This window comes from Trematomus bernacchii, unplaced genomic scaffold (assembly GCF_902827165.1).
Source record: "Trematomus bernacchii unplaced genomic scaffold, fTreBer1.1, whole genome shotgun sequence".
NCBI classification, from domain to species: domain Eukaryota; kingdom Metazoa; phylum Chordata; class Actinopteri; order Perciformes; family Nototheniidae; genus Trematomus; species Trematomus bernacchii.
In genome coordinates, this window is record NW_022987469.1 from 2,642,469 (window position 1) to 2,656,942 (window position 14,474).

At 40.0% G+C, this 14,474-nt stretch overlaps 1 non-coding gene across 1 annotated transcript; it reads left to right on the forward strand.

Moving 5' to 3' along the window:
* Window positions 1-7,848: 7,848 nt before the first annotated feature.
* Window positions 7,849-7,931, forward strand: trnal-cag. Its single transcript has one exon. It is a non-coding gene; the product is annotated as a tRNA-Leu (tRNA).
* Window positions 7,932-14,474: the final 6,543 nt, after the last annotated feature.

Sequence of the window (14,474 nt, forward strand, 5' to 3'; positions counted from 1 at the left end):
TATCACTGAGATGTTCCCCGCTATGTACTGCTGCAAGTGTCCTTCCTAACATGTCTGCCTTCTCTTTATCTGTCACTGCCAGCCTCTCCCCATCAACCAAAGCTGGAATTTTAATGGATTTCCTTTTCCCACTCATCCGCTTAAACATGGACCAGACATCACCTAATTTTACTCCTCTGCCAATGGTAGAACAAAATTCTCTCCATGTTCTTTTTTTTGTGTATTTGATTGTCCTTCGAGCAGCTGCCCTTTTCCTTTGAAACTCTATAACATTATTTTGTGTCATGTTTTTCTTTAATTCTCTAAATGCATTATTTCGCTCTTTAATAGCCCTGCTGCATTCCTCATTCCACCATGGCACCACTTTCTTCCTACCCTTGGTTGTTGTTTTGGGTATACTGTTCTCTGCTGCATTTAGAATATGTTGCGTTATTTGGCTTGTAATGACCTCTATGCTTCCCTCTGATGTTAGCAGGTGTACCGACTCCTCACACCATATCCTACATTTCCCCCAATCAGCTTTAGCAAAGCACCACCTGGTTATTGCACCTCCTTCCTGTATATATACATTAGTATTCATTTTAGTAAGCACTGGATAATGGTCACTTCCTACTGTGGATTTATTCAAAACAAACCATTCGCATGTATGAACCAAACAGTTTGACACTAATGTCAGATCCAGGCATGATACTTTCCCCCTGTGTACATCTACTCTTGTGCCATGTCCATCATTAAGGCATACTAGTGTTCTTTCCTCCAGCATTTCTTCCACTATATTTCCGTTACTGTCTGTATGGTTGCTGCCCCATAGACTGTTGTGTGCATTGAAATCACCACACCAAACTTCCTTCCTATGTTTATTGCCTGCTATTTCTTTAAATATATCAGTGGTTAGATTTTTACATGGGTTGTATAAATTGATTATCCTAATGTTATCTTGTTTCCTAGGGTTGCAGATTTCCACTATAATACACTCTATATCATCAGGAGATTGCACCTCCCTATATGCCACACCATCTTTGAGAAACGTGGCACACCCTCCACCATTTTGATTATTATCTCTATCATGCCTTATACAGCTAAATCCTGGAATGACAAAGTCTAATTGAGGTCGTAACCAGGTTTCTTGCACACATATTACCTCAGGGACTACCTCTAGATCATATATATATATTTCTTGAATTCTTGACCATTAGCTATGAGGCTTCTTGCGTTCCACTGTAGTATGTGCAGCACCATGATTAAGGATCTAACCCTCATCCTGATTTTCATTTTCCCCAGCTCCATTTATAGTTAGCATTGCATGTATCTGATCTGCTTTAATATCTTTCATGTCAAGGAATTTTCCAGCTGCCTCCACTATGGCTTTGATTCTATCACTTTTCTTTTTTAACTGCAATGCAACATTTACAGTATGGCATATAAATACCACAAAATTCACCTTTTTCACTCCTAAAACATCATCATCCTCTTTACTCTTGGTGGCGCTGTGGGGTTGGATTTGAAGATTACTTTTTGGTGTGTTCCTGACATTTTGTATTGTAATGCTCTGCTCCATTCCACTAGGGTTCTTATTGATTGTTACTGTTCCCCTTACTTTCTTTATTGCTTCTGCGTATGAAACTTTGTTTGTAATCTTAACTCTCTGCACCTCTCTGGCCTCTCTCTGCACTTCACAACCTCCAAACGCAGCACTGTGATCTCCTCCGCAGTTACAACATTTAACCTTTGCATCCTTTTCACATTTTCCATACTCATGTTTTCCTCCGCATCTCGCACACCTTAGCTGTCCTTTACACTGCTGCGCTGTGTGCCCCATTCGTTGACATGCGTAGCACCTGAGAGGTTTGGGGATGTACTCCCTAACCATGAAGTTCAAATATCCCATTTGTACTGCCTTAGGTAAGATTCTCTCAAACTGAATGAGAACTGATAATGTTTCTTTGAGTGTACCATCCCGTTTGCTTTTAAGCCTTGTGACTTCCACTATTTTGCCTCCTTTTAATTCACTTTTCACATCTTCCATTGACATGTCCAATGGTACTCCTGAGATTACTCCTCTCAGTTTCGCCATTGCTCCTGGAACATGCGCCTTCATTTTCTCCCCATTCAGTGAGTTCATTCCCAGAATCTTTTCCTGCTGCTGTTTGTTATTGGCATGTATCAATACCCGCTTATTGTTCATGAATTTAGCAAATTAAATTTTTCCAATCTCTTTTTCAATTGCTTTGGTAAGTTTAATCGGGTGGTAGTGCCCACCATCCTGATTGAATTCTATTACCACTTTCCACTCGTGTTCTATTTCTTTATTCAACATTGCTTGACTGTCATTTTGACTGACTCTTGATTTTTTGCTTTGCTTAGCCTCGTCTTCTTCACCCGACCAATCCGACCAACTTCGAGCTCTTACTGAACTATCTCTGTCTCTCAAAGATCTTTTCTTCTTCGCAGCTTTGGCTATCATCCATTCCATATTGTGTCTTTGGCTACCATCTGAGCTGGTTGACATGATGAAACACTCAATGTACAGTTTATGCAAATCCGCCAAAATAACAGTCCAATGCTACCGTTTCTGTATGTATCCGAATTTCCGATTCTCTGTGAACTTTCTGCCACGCGTCTCCAACTTCACTTCCTTCTTCCGGCCGATCCCGGAACAGTCCACCTTTCTCGATCGTCGGCTCCCTTCACAGGTGTGTTGCATTAAGCTCCTTAACTAGGAGTGGCACACTCTTCCTCTGAGCCACCTCCTCAGTGGAAGCACAGACCCTAGGCTCCCTGTCTCCATCTGCTGGACTGGAGCCAGATTTAGATTTCTCTGGCTCTGCCAAAACAGCGACTGCAGTTGCGCTAACACCACTTTCTCTAGGACTTTAGACAGGAAGGGCAGCTTAGAAATAGGTCTAAAGTTGGAGAGAACAGAATGATCAAGGTTCTGTTTTTTTGATTAGAGGCTGCACTACAGCGTGTTTAACCTCTTAAGCACGGCGGTCCCCCCATTGGACCCCTCCCACCGTTTTCTTTTCGAGATAATGTCTCAGGGCTTCTTAACATTTATGAAACTATTAATGTGTAGCACCAGATTAACGGGAAGAATCTCAGCTAACTGAAGATATGAACCATTTTTACCAAAACAAAACACAAGTCTCATAAGAAGCGTCTAAATGACCCCTGAGCGAAAAAATTCTAACGCACTGCGGCACACAATTCAAGATAAAAATACCCTTATTACTTATTGTAGCTGCACATACAATATAGCCGATTAAAGCTGAGACTCCACTGATTATTTAGGTATAGTATCATCACTGAGCGATCCGAACTTGCGACAGGGGAAGCAAACACAGACATCACAACACGTACCTTTACGGAGCTTTTACGGCAGATCGTCTCACCGTAGCTGTCAATTAGGTCAAAAGACGTGTTCAATGGCATTAAAACGAAAAGAAAAAATGCTACAACTGTTGATCCATAGATTGATAATGTACCTGTGCCTTTGAAGAAATTATTTATAATCCATAATTCCATTTTTTATGTAAAAATCGGAGCGGAAAAGTTAGCTGCTAATGGTAGCCACCAGAGTGTATGCAGCTTCCGGTTTTGGTAACGCGTCACTCTCACTCCTTATTTGTTAACATTTTGGTGTGTATATAACTTTCCCTCGATTCCATTGGCTCTAGCGGTTATAAAGAGATTTCATTCATCAAAATCGAGCAAGGGGGGCCAGAGATAGGTCAAATCCACCCAAATGACCCCAGAAGTGTTTTTTTTTGGCTAAATCTCTCTAAAAAGGTCAATTTCACTTGTTTTGCATCAATCTTGATACAGGGTACTTATTATATGTTGTACTTTGGATTCCTAAAGCTTTTAGTCTACTAACCCATCATCCAAGGGTAGTTTTCACTATAAGTAAAAAAGATTTTTTGGACGGACACTATAATTTAGTTTTTTACTATGTAAAATCTGAATTTTCTTTAAAATAAAAAACATCTATATTGATTCTGACTTTTCTACATCCAACTCACAGGTTTATCATTACTTTGAGAATAAAGATTATTAATTTAACCCTTTTACAAGGGAAGATATGGTCATTTGTTCTGGGAATGTCATTTTCGAGCCTGAGACCTGAAAAACAGGCTCAGGGCTTAAGAGGTTAAAAAAGGTTGGAACGCAGCCTGAGGTGAGAGAGATATTTATCAAAGTTAAAATATATGACCCAATTGTAGTAAAAACGTCTTTCAGCAGTCTCGGAGGAATACTGTCTAAGGGGTATTGTGAAGGTTTCAATTTTTTAACCACATCAGATAACTCGGGCAGTGAAACCAGGTCAAATTGCTCGAAGACAGCTGAGCACACAGGAGACACTGCTGGGTCTAAGGTGAGAGGAGGAGGTGAAGATCTGATGGCCAAGACTTTATCATTAAAACATTTGAGGAACTTTTCACATAGAGTAGGTGATGGCACAACACAGGGAGAGTTACAGGGATTTAAAAGACAATTAAGAGTGGTAAAAAGGAACTGGGGCCTATTTCGGTTTTTGGACACAAGATTTGAAATAAAATGTGTTTTTGCACATTTAACAGCCCTCTGATATTCGCTTAAACCATCTCTTAGAATCCCCAAGGAGACGTGAAGTTTATCCTTCTTCCATCTCCTCTCTGCTCGTCTACATGCGCGTCTCAGGGCGCGGGTAGAATCAGTCATCCACGGTTCAGTCACAGGTTTAGGGCGTCTGGCCGGTCGGGAATCACAGCACACATGAATATTAAAATCGCCAATGATTAAACATCAATCAAAGTTCAAGATAACCCCCGCTACAAAGTCTGAGAATTCCTGAATAAAATCCTTATTGAACTTCGGAGGGCGATAGATCAAAGCACAGAGCACTGGAAGTGTTAAGTGTAGTTCGAAAAGTTGCAGCTCAAAGCTGGAGAAGCTGTTCGACGGAGTTTGACGGCAATTAAAGCTGGATTTAAAGACCGACGCCAGCCCTCCAGCTCTACCGGTGGTCTGCGGGGTGCTGATGAATGAACAGTAGAAGTTCCGAAAAAGCTGTTAACTCACCAGCACGAATCCACGTCTCCGTCAGAAACATAAAGTCCAAATCCCGGGATTTAAAAAAGTCATTAACCTGTTCCACTCTGAGCCTGTTTTTCAGGTCTCAGGCTCGAAAATGACATTCCCAGAACAAATGACCATATCTTCCCTTCTAAAAGGGTTAAATTAATAATCTTTGTTCTCAAAGTAATGATAAACCTGTGAGTTGGATGTAGAAGTGTCAGAATCAATATAAATGTTTTTTATTTTAAAGAAAATTCAGATTTTACATAGTAAAAAACTGTAAATTATAGTGTCCGTCCAAAAATTATTTTTTACAGATAGTGAAAACTACCCTTGGATGATGGGTTAGTAGACTAAAAGCTTTAGGAATCCAAAGTACAACATATAATAAGTACCCTGTATCAAGATTGATGCAAAACAAGTGAAATTTGACCTTTTTAGAGAGATTTAGCCAAAAACCCCCACTTCTGGGGTCATTTGGGTGGATTTGACCTATCTCTGGCCCCCCTTGATCGATTTGGTTGGTTGACATACCCTTGTGACCGTTAGAGCCAATAGAATCGAAGGGGGAGGCTTACATACACATTCGTTGTAAATAGAAAAGGTGGGGGCTACGCGTCTAGAACTGAAACTGGATTTGCAGATTTTCTCCTTCTGGAGTTTGGAAACTAAAAATCCGTTTTATTGCTTATGGATTATCAGAAATAATTTCAAAGAAGGCACAGACACATAGGATGAACCTATGGATTAACTGCAGCATCGTTTTAATGCCATTGAAGACCACTTTTGACCAAGGTAAGCCATGTTTACGTGTTTAGCTACTTAGCTCCACATGTGATGATGTACGCTTTCGTTTATAGCGTCGCGAATGTTTATCACTGAGTGTTGAGGAGGGCACCGTTAGATTCAGTGTCTCCAGGACACCAAAAAAGAGTGTTTGGTTGTGCATCTAGGATAAGTAATAAGGGAGTTCTGAGTGAGTTTAAGTGCCGCATTACGTTCCATGTTTTCGCTCGTGGCTAATTCAGAGGCTGAGTGCTAGCATTGTGGGTTTTTAAAAAAAAAAAAAATTAAAAAGATCAGTTAGCTGAGTTTCTTCCCGTTACATGGATATAACACATTCATAGTTTTATTCAATATTAAGATTCCTTAGACGTTGTTTTCCTGCAAATGACGCGTTTATCCGCCCGGTACCGGGGGGCCGTGCGTAACAGGTTAAACAGGAAAGTCTTGTTAGCTAGCGATCTAGCATTGATGAGTGCCAGGCGGAGAGTAAGCTCCTCTCTTCTCGGTTTTTGAGGACGATCCAGTGGGCGAAGGTGTCTGTGATCCACGCCACCCCTGCGTATCCGCCTGGGGAAATTAGCCTGCTCCGGTAGGCTCACTGAGCGGCCATCCGGAAAGACGTGGAGGAGCCATCTCTGCCTAATCATCGGGGCAGCGTAGCATCCACTGCTATTGAGGCTAAGGGCCTTTCCACGTAGAGATAGCAGGTAAGCCCTGATCCTTACGGCTTCTCCGCCCCGCTTTCCCCTTCGTCTTGGGCGCTTCCTCTGGGGGATGGCATATACCTGGCGGCGCAGGTATGCCGGTATGCTTGAAAGAAGTGGAGGAGGAGGATTCGAGGTTGGCTCTCCTAAACATTGCTCTAATACCCCCTCCTGAAACGCTTTGATTTCCATAAGCGACTGGCGGTCAAACTAGTAGAGCAGAGACATTCTGACAAAAAACACAAAACAATAAAACTACTAGAACTAATAAAAGGCTGAACAGGCCTGGGAGACGTCTCGCCGTGCACACTGCTGGCGCCATCTTCCCTTCACCGCTCATGAATAGCCCTGAAGTGATAAAACCAAGGTAATGCTTTTTTCAAAAGCTAAAAAGACACCAGAGCCTGTTTTAGATATTGTTACTATGCAAGGACAAGTACTAGAAGTGGTTGCCTGTTATAAATACCTAGGTATCTGGCTTGATGATTGTCTTACTTACTAAACTTCATGTCAATAACCTGCTTAAAAAGCTGAGGGTTAGGCTAGGTTTCTTTTACAGAAACAAGTCCTGTTTCTCACTTGAGGCCAGGAAAAGGCTAGTCACTGTGACCTTTTTACCTGTGCTGGACTATGGTGATTTGTTGTATAGGAATGCACCTGCCCATTGCCTGAACAAGTTAGATGCTGCCTATCACAGCGCACTGAGATTTGTCACAAATTGTAAAGCACTTACACATCACTCTACCCTGTATGCCAAGGCAGGTTTGCCATCACTTACTGTACGGAGGCTCAGTCATTGGTACACGTTTATTTATAAAGCTATGTTGGGTAAACTCCCGTATTACATCTGCTCTCTGATAACACAGAGAGTTGTAAGCAGCTATTGTCTGAGATCGCATGATGTAGTATTGTTAGATGTGCCAAGAGCAAGGACTGTCTTAGGTAAGACAGCTTTTATGTAAGCAGCTCCACTTGCTTGGAACAGTCTACAGCAATAATTGAAACTGAGCAATCTCATTCCTCTGCATGTTTTTAAAGCTAGGCTAAATGAAATGCTCGTTGATACTATGGGTACTTGTAAATGTCTATAACTATGTAAATGTATCCTGTAAATATAATGTATGATGTCCTTTATTGTTTTATGTTTCATGTGGAACCTATATGCTGCAGGTCTCCCTTGAAAAAGAGATCTATGATCTCAATGGGACCAATCTGGTTAAATAAAGGTTTGAAATTAAATTAATGAGCATTTCTGAGTTTTATTTTTCAGGCAAAATGTACTGTAGAATTGTCTTTTTCAGTCAGGATGGCAGAGCGGTCCAAGGCCCTGCGTTCAGGTCGCAGTCTCCTCTGGAGGCGTGGGTTTGAATCCCACTTCTGACAAATGGTGTTTTTCACTGTAACCTTCAGTAAGACATGATCTTGGGAAAGAAATGTAAGCAGATTGTTACAAGAGAGCCCATGACCAAATCCAGTGTCGCAAGAGCTGTATTGGTTGAATGCTAAATTCTAAATGCTGCTGCTGACTTGGTTACTACAACAACAAAAAAGACACAGAAAAACCTACAAGGATCTACACGGTGACTCTAAATAGACCGAGAAAAACAAGTATCTGCGGACTATTTATTTATTTAGCCCAAACCTGTTTTTTTCACCTCTATTCCTCCCGGCAACAGACGAAACATAGTCATATCGAATAAAGTAAAGCAACACAACACAAATAACCTGGGTTTGGAACAGTAACATAATATTGTTAATATTGTTAAAAAAAGTATATTTTTCAATGATTACTGTTTTTTTCAGTTGCTAACACACTAAAATGACACGTACAGATGTAGCACCTCATTTCGGACGCCCCTACCCATGTGGGTCCGTGATCGGCACGGGGTGGGCCCCTGCTTAAAGGAAAACCCCCCGCATGACTTGATACGCCCCCTTGATAAATAAATTAAATTATAATGAAACCAGCTGCAATGGATCATGGATCCACCAGGGGGAGCAGTGATTACAAAGCTGCCACACTGGAACTCATGTGAAATAAATAGCTGATAGATCTACAGTAGAGGTATCTGATATAGCGGATATTTGTTAAGATCCATATGTCACAGATAGGATCATATTCTGTGCTAAATAAGAGACAAGTAATCATTTACAAAACATCACCATGTTTTTATTTAACAAAATAATGTTTTTTAATCCACGTTTGCGTACTACAACTATACAAAAACAATCGGTTTGTTTTTTCATCAGGAAATCCAGCCCGGCTCAAACAAACTATTTTTAATCATCATCCTCACGATCATTTAATTTATCAGATGTTAGCCGAATTGACATGAACGCACTAACAATCATGAATTTGCCGTAGTCAACTTCATTAAAACTTTATTAACGTGCCTAAACTCAGTAATTCACTAAAAATAGGTTTATTTTTAATGGAGCCTCGTCATCTCCCCACGGACAAACAAGAATGTGTACAGTGTTAATAGTTTACTGTATTATTAGTGTTTAATATTACTGCTATAACAATCACACATTGAGTTCATTGTTGTGCAATGAACTCAACTTAGACGTTGTGTGTTTAATGTGTAACACCACAGGTCACTTCTCCTTATATTCTCATTCATAACCCCACTTATGCGGCTTTCACACCGGCGCTTTTCACTTTCTAGCTCCTCGCGAGAGCTTTTCTGGTTCAGCTCCCGTTTCCCTTTTCAGCTCCCGCTCTGTTCACACTGCCCAGAGCTGCCGCTGCTGCGTCATGACGTCACAGTTTACGTCGCTGATTTTCTCCCACAACAACAACGGGCCGGGGACTGCATCGGGTCGTGTTGCTTTTAATCATACGAAGCCAGATTAAATTAAATAACGACTTCTCCAACCTTATACTTTTCTCCAGAGTGCCGTGGTTCATTGTTTATTAATGTGTTTCAGCGGCATTTACCGACCGCTGCAGTGTCTGCACTTCCACGGGAGTTTATTGTCCCGTTAGCTCCGGGTTAGCTCACACGGCTCTAAAGTATTCACTGTCTGACTGTCACACAAGCAGCTGATACATATCCCCAGTTCCCCTTAAGTGAATGTGTGTCAGTCTGAATTGACGCTGTTTGGCATCACAACGCTGTTATGAAAGTTTCTCTGGTATAACATGGGTGATGTTAGCATAGCAACCGAAGCTAAACTGACTACTTGCTAAGCCGTTTTCTATAGGCACATTTTACCGGCGTATTTTTCATTATGATTCTACTTCTGATAGTCGGACATGACAACCTGTATAGCCCATGTATCTCCACAATGATCAATAACAGCGAACGGATGGTCAAAGTAAGGTTTCCTGCACGCCTCGACGTAAGAGACGTAAGCGACGCCACGTCATAGCTCCGAAGCTCTTGCCTCTGGACCGACAATTTTTTGGAGCTGGAAGTGAACCGCATTCCGGAGCTATGACGCGCCGCCGCTGCGGTGTGAACAGGAAAAACCGGCGCTTTTCAGGCTCTAGCTCCCAGCAGGAGCTGGAAAAGCGCCGGTGTGAAAGGGGTATTTGAGAAAATAAAAGTGCAATGGTGTCAATCCTTGCCTCAAATGGCCTGAGTTCCAAAAATATAGAAAAAGGGCCTACTTTTAATAATTGTGTTATCAATGGTAGGCCAAGCTTAAAATGGTCAAATTTATTTAAATAACGTTAAGTTCTACATCTTATAACAAATAATATCAGTCAATAATAACAAATAAAATCAATAACAAATAATATCAGTCAATAATAACAAATAACATCAATAACAAATAACATCAGTTCAAAATAGAGAAAATCAATAACAAATCAATACATTCATACATTCAGGAAATACATTCAGCAATGCAAATGACCAATTGAATGCATGAGTCTCATCACTGGATTATTAGTGACTGCAATGAGCCTGTTTTGCACTACAAAACAGTACACTACCGCCCGCGAGGACCCAGGTTCGATTCCGGTCCAAAAGTTTATTAAAAAAAAAAATAATAATCTCCCGTTCATCGCGTCCATTTGCGACCCACCTATCACATCTCTGCGCCCCACCAGTTAGCTACATTCTAACGGCTGCAAACAAAGAAACTTTGTGAAACATGAAGTAAAGCTAATACTCGCGAAACCGGAAGTCGAGTGTGTGAACATCCGGTTTCTTCAAAACAAAGTTTCAAAATGCATTTATTTAAAGTGGACCTATGATGCAAAATGCACTTTTGTACGTCTTTTATACATGAATCTGTGTCCCCGGTGTTCCAGGGAACTCACCAAGTGTCAGAAAATACAACCCTCTCTCTTATCCTCCGTACCCAAATCTTTTAAAAACGGGGCTACAACGAGCGGATACAGATTCCAACCGACCCGACGTCAGCCCGGAATAGTGGGCGGTGACGCTCCGCCTACATGGGCAACGCTCCACCTATCATGGGAATGAGAGGATGGGTGGTCTAAAATGTTACCTCGGACATGTTTATCAACTTCCCTCAAGTGAAAAGAGGATATGCCTCCAAACTAAGGCTAAAAACTGGATCAATACCAACCATCCGGGACCAGGACACATCCAATTTGGAAACTGTACGTTTTTCCATGTTAATATTTGCATTCCTTTTTATTTAGCGGTGTTTTTCCTGATAAAGTTATCTCTACTACGTAGCTTGTAGCATGTAGCTTGTAGCATGTAGCTTCGCCGTATCAATGTCGCCTCAAACCCAAACAGTAATCGGTTGGGTGTTTATATGTTTTTGTAACATTTTATTTCATTTTGTAAGCTCCGCAGTCTTTTCTATTTAAACTATCAGGCATTTGCTAACCTGTTTAGACATACTGCTGTAATGGCGATCTGTGTGAAGGCTGTAAAGCTAGGCCCTAGCCGATACCACAAGTATTTATTCTCCTATTTATTAGTATTTTTGATCCTCTAAAATCATATTGAGTAAGTTATAATAACAAACGTAATCTTCTGTAGGTAAGTGCCGTTTTTTCCAGCGTTTTATGTAAAAGCTTTTGTGATTGTAGTCTATAAGAATTATCAAATATCACCGATCTGGTGACGACTTATGACGATTTACCAACTGCAGCACTGAGTCCCATTAAGAATGCATTGAGGATTATATCTGACAATTTTGCCACCTGTTCAAAAACTATGGCTCCTATACAAAAATTACCAGACCGTGAGCATCAGGGAACCCCAATGAACTGATATATGTTTGTTTTTTTGGTTTTGTGTGTAAAATGTGGAGATGGAAGCAGTTTGTCTAAAGTGTACTTCTCTCTCTTCTGAAGAAAGTTCCGAAAAAATTTAACATGGGAATCAATCGGGAGCTAGGTGGACTTTTTGTCTCTTCATGCCCTTAAGAGGCCTTTTGTTTAATATTTTTTCTTAATTTTTTTTAATTTTCCAACCTAGGAGAGGTTTTCCTACGTTTTTCATGAAAAAAATATGTCTGAGGAGTGTAGGGTTTGGGAATTATGGCAAGTTTAAAACAGCACTGCACTCTGTTTTGAGATCAAAGCACTCTAGACTTAACGAGCTGCTCCATCCACACTAATGTTAAAATCTGAAAAAGGCCTCTCTACCAAGCTCCAAACTAAGTTAAATATCTCAAAAAGTATAAAAGATATCAAAAATAAAAATTATGAATAGCTGAAGGTCTTGTGATCATTTTAAAGTTGGAATGAAGTGTCTAGCTGAAAGTATGTGGAAGAAGTAGCATTTGGCACAAGGTGTAGGAAAAGAGGATTTGAAGGCATCTCCCATTGACTTCCATGTTAAAAAAAGAGATTAAAAAGCTGAATATTTCAAAAAGTATAAAATATTTTTTTAAAGTTGAAGGTTTCCCATCGATTCCTGAAAAGGCTGAATAGTTTAATATTTGAATGGTTTCTGTAGCTGAAAATAAGCTGAAGTTATGGAGAGCCAAAGTATTGCCTGAAATAATAAGGGGAAGAATAAAGATTCGAAGAACTACAGATGTAGCACTCCAGATAGGACTCCAGCTTACAGCTTCCTGCCTGCTTCCTGCCTAAGACCAGCATCTGGGAATGTTAAGCCCTCCCACTATTTTCCAAGAGGGCGTTGCCAGATTTTCAATTTCAGGATTTAACCAGGAGATGGCGCTTCATTCACAAATACAGAAAGACAACTTTTCATGGACTTTCAGTTTTGTTTAGAAGAGCATTTGAACACATCAATATTTTAGATCAAATAAAGTATATCTAATCTTGTAATTCAATAATATATAGTCTTTATATATTAAATAATCATAATAATAATAATGTAAATGTTTACATTACACTTCTTTATTTTTCATGCGGTCTACCTACGCTGTAAAATGTATTATCTCTTCGATTTACACACGGCATCTATTGCACTTCTGTCCATCCTGGGAGAGGGATCCCTCCTCTGTTGCTCTCCCCGAGGTTTCTCCCATTTTTCCCTTTGAAATGTGGGTTTTTCTCTGGAAGTTTTTCCTTGTACGATGTGAGGGTCTAAGGACAGAGGGTGTCGTTTTCTCATACTGATATTCTGAACAAACTGTGCTGTTGTATTTGCTGTAAAGTGTCTTTACTGTAAGGTATTTTTATTATATGTACAGCACTTTGGCTCGACCAAAAATCGTTTAAAAATGTGCTATATAAATAAAACTTGATTTAATTTGATTTGATGCTCATACTTTTACCTTTACAATCGTTTGCTTTAATATGCAGTATATTTTTTGTATATTTTTGTGTTTGCTTCCTCCTGCTCCCTTTCGGACACATACTGTATGATTTATTATTATTATTAATATGAAGATATTATTAAGATAAGATAAGATGTTACTTTATTGATTGAACATTTTAGTTTAGAATGTGCTATCCCACGGTAATTCAGAAGGCTCACAGGTCACATTCCGACCATTATTTAAAACAATAGGTGCTTTCATAATAATGATGAGAAACTATGAAATAAGAAATGAATCAAATTAAAATGTAATTATCATATCATATATTATATAGTGTATTGTATTATTAAGTAATATCATACATTAACCCCATTATAGCAGATGCCACATTGAATGGATGAACACATTTATGCATCAATAATTACAACAGAGTATTTCTAAATACAAGTTGTAAAAATACTTATATGTATTTAATACTAATAACATAATGATTAATTTCAGATGATAATACTTTTCAGTGTCTGTCTCATGCAGCAGCTGATCCAGTAATGAGTGACCCGGCCGACAGTAAAAATAAACATTTATAACTAGTTTACGTAGTTTGAGAGGTAATTAAAATAGCTAAGGGTGATGATCTGACTTGAAGTGTGTGTTTTCCTCCTCCCGCTGCATCACAGCATATACTGTGTATATCACCATTCTTTAATTAAATGTTTTGATAAGTGCATGCAGATCACAGTACAAGATGTGAAGTCAACAGGTAGTCACTCAGAGGGGGGTACTATTTCTTTTCAAATGCATATAGGCAATGCCGTCCATTTACATGTAGGCAACACTGCTCTTTCAGTCAAGAATTTGAATTTGAATGGGATGGGGAGATGTGTGTGATTAAAAATGAGTGGCCAAACTAAGACTTATTTTTTCAAAAGAGAAAATGCAGATATTACACTCAGAAAAGAAATGGTAGACATATCAGTACTCTAAAGGCCCTGACACACCAGGCAGTCACCAGAAAACTCGTCGACACCGACAGTTCCATCGACGAGTTCTCCTGCGTCTTGGCCATGTGTCGCACTGGAACACACCGCAAAGACTTCAGCCGAGCACGTACGAACTGCGCATGCGTGAGTGGCAATAACTCTCCTTACCAGCAGGCGGCGGTAGTGTGTATTCGTCATTCAAAATAGGCAACAACCGGAAGACAGAGAAGAAGAACAGACTGTGATATAAACAAACAAATAGCGTGTGCGTTCCATT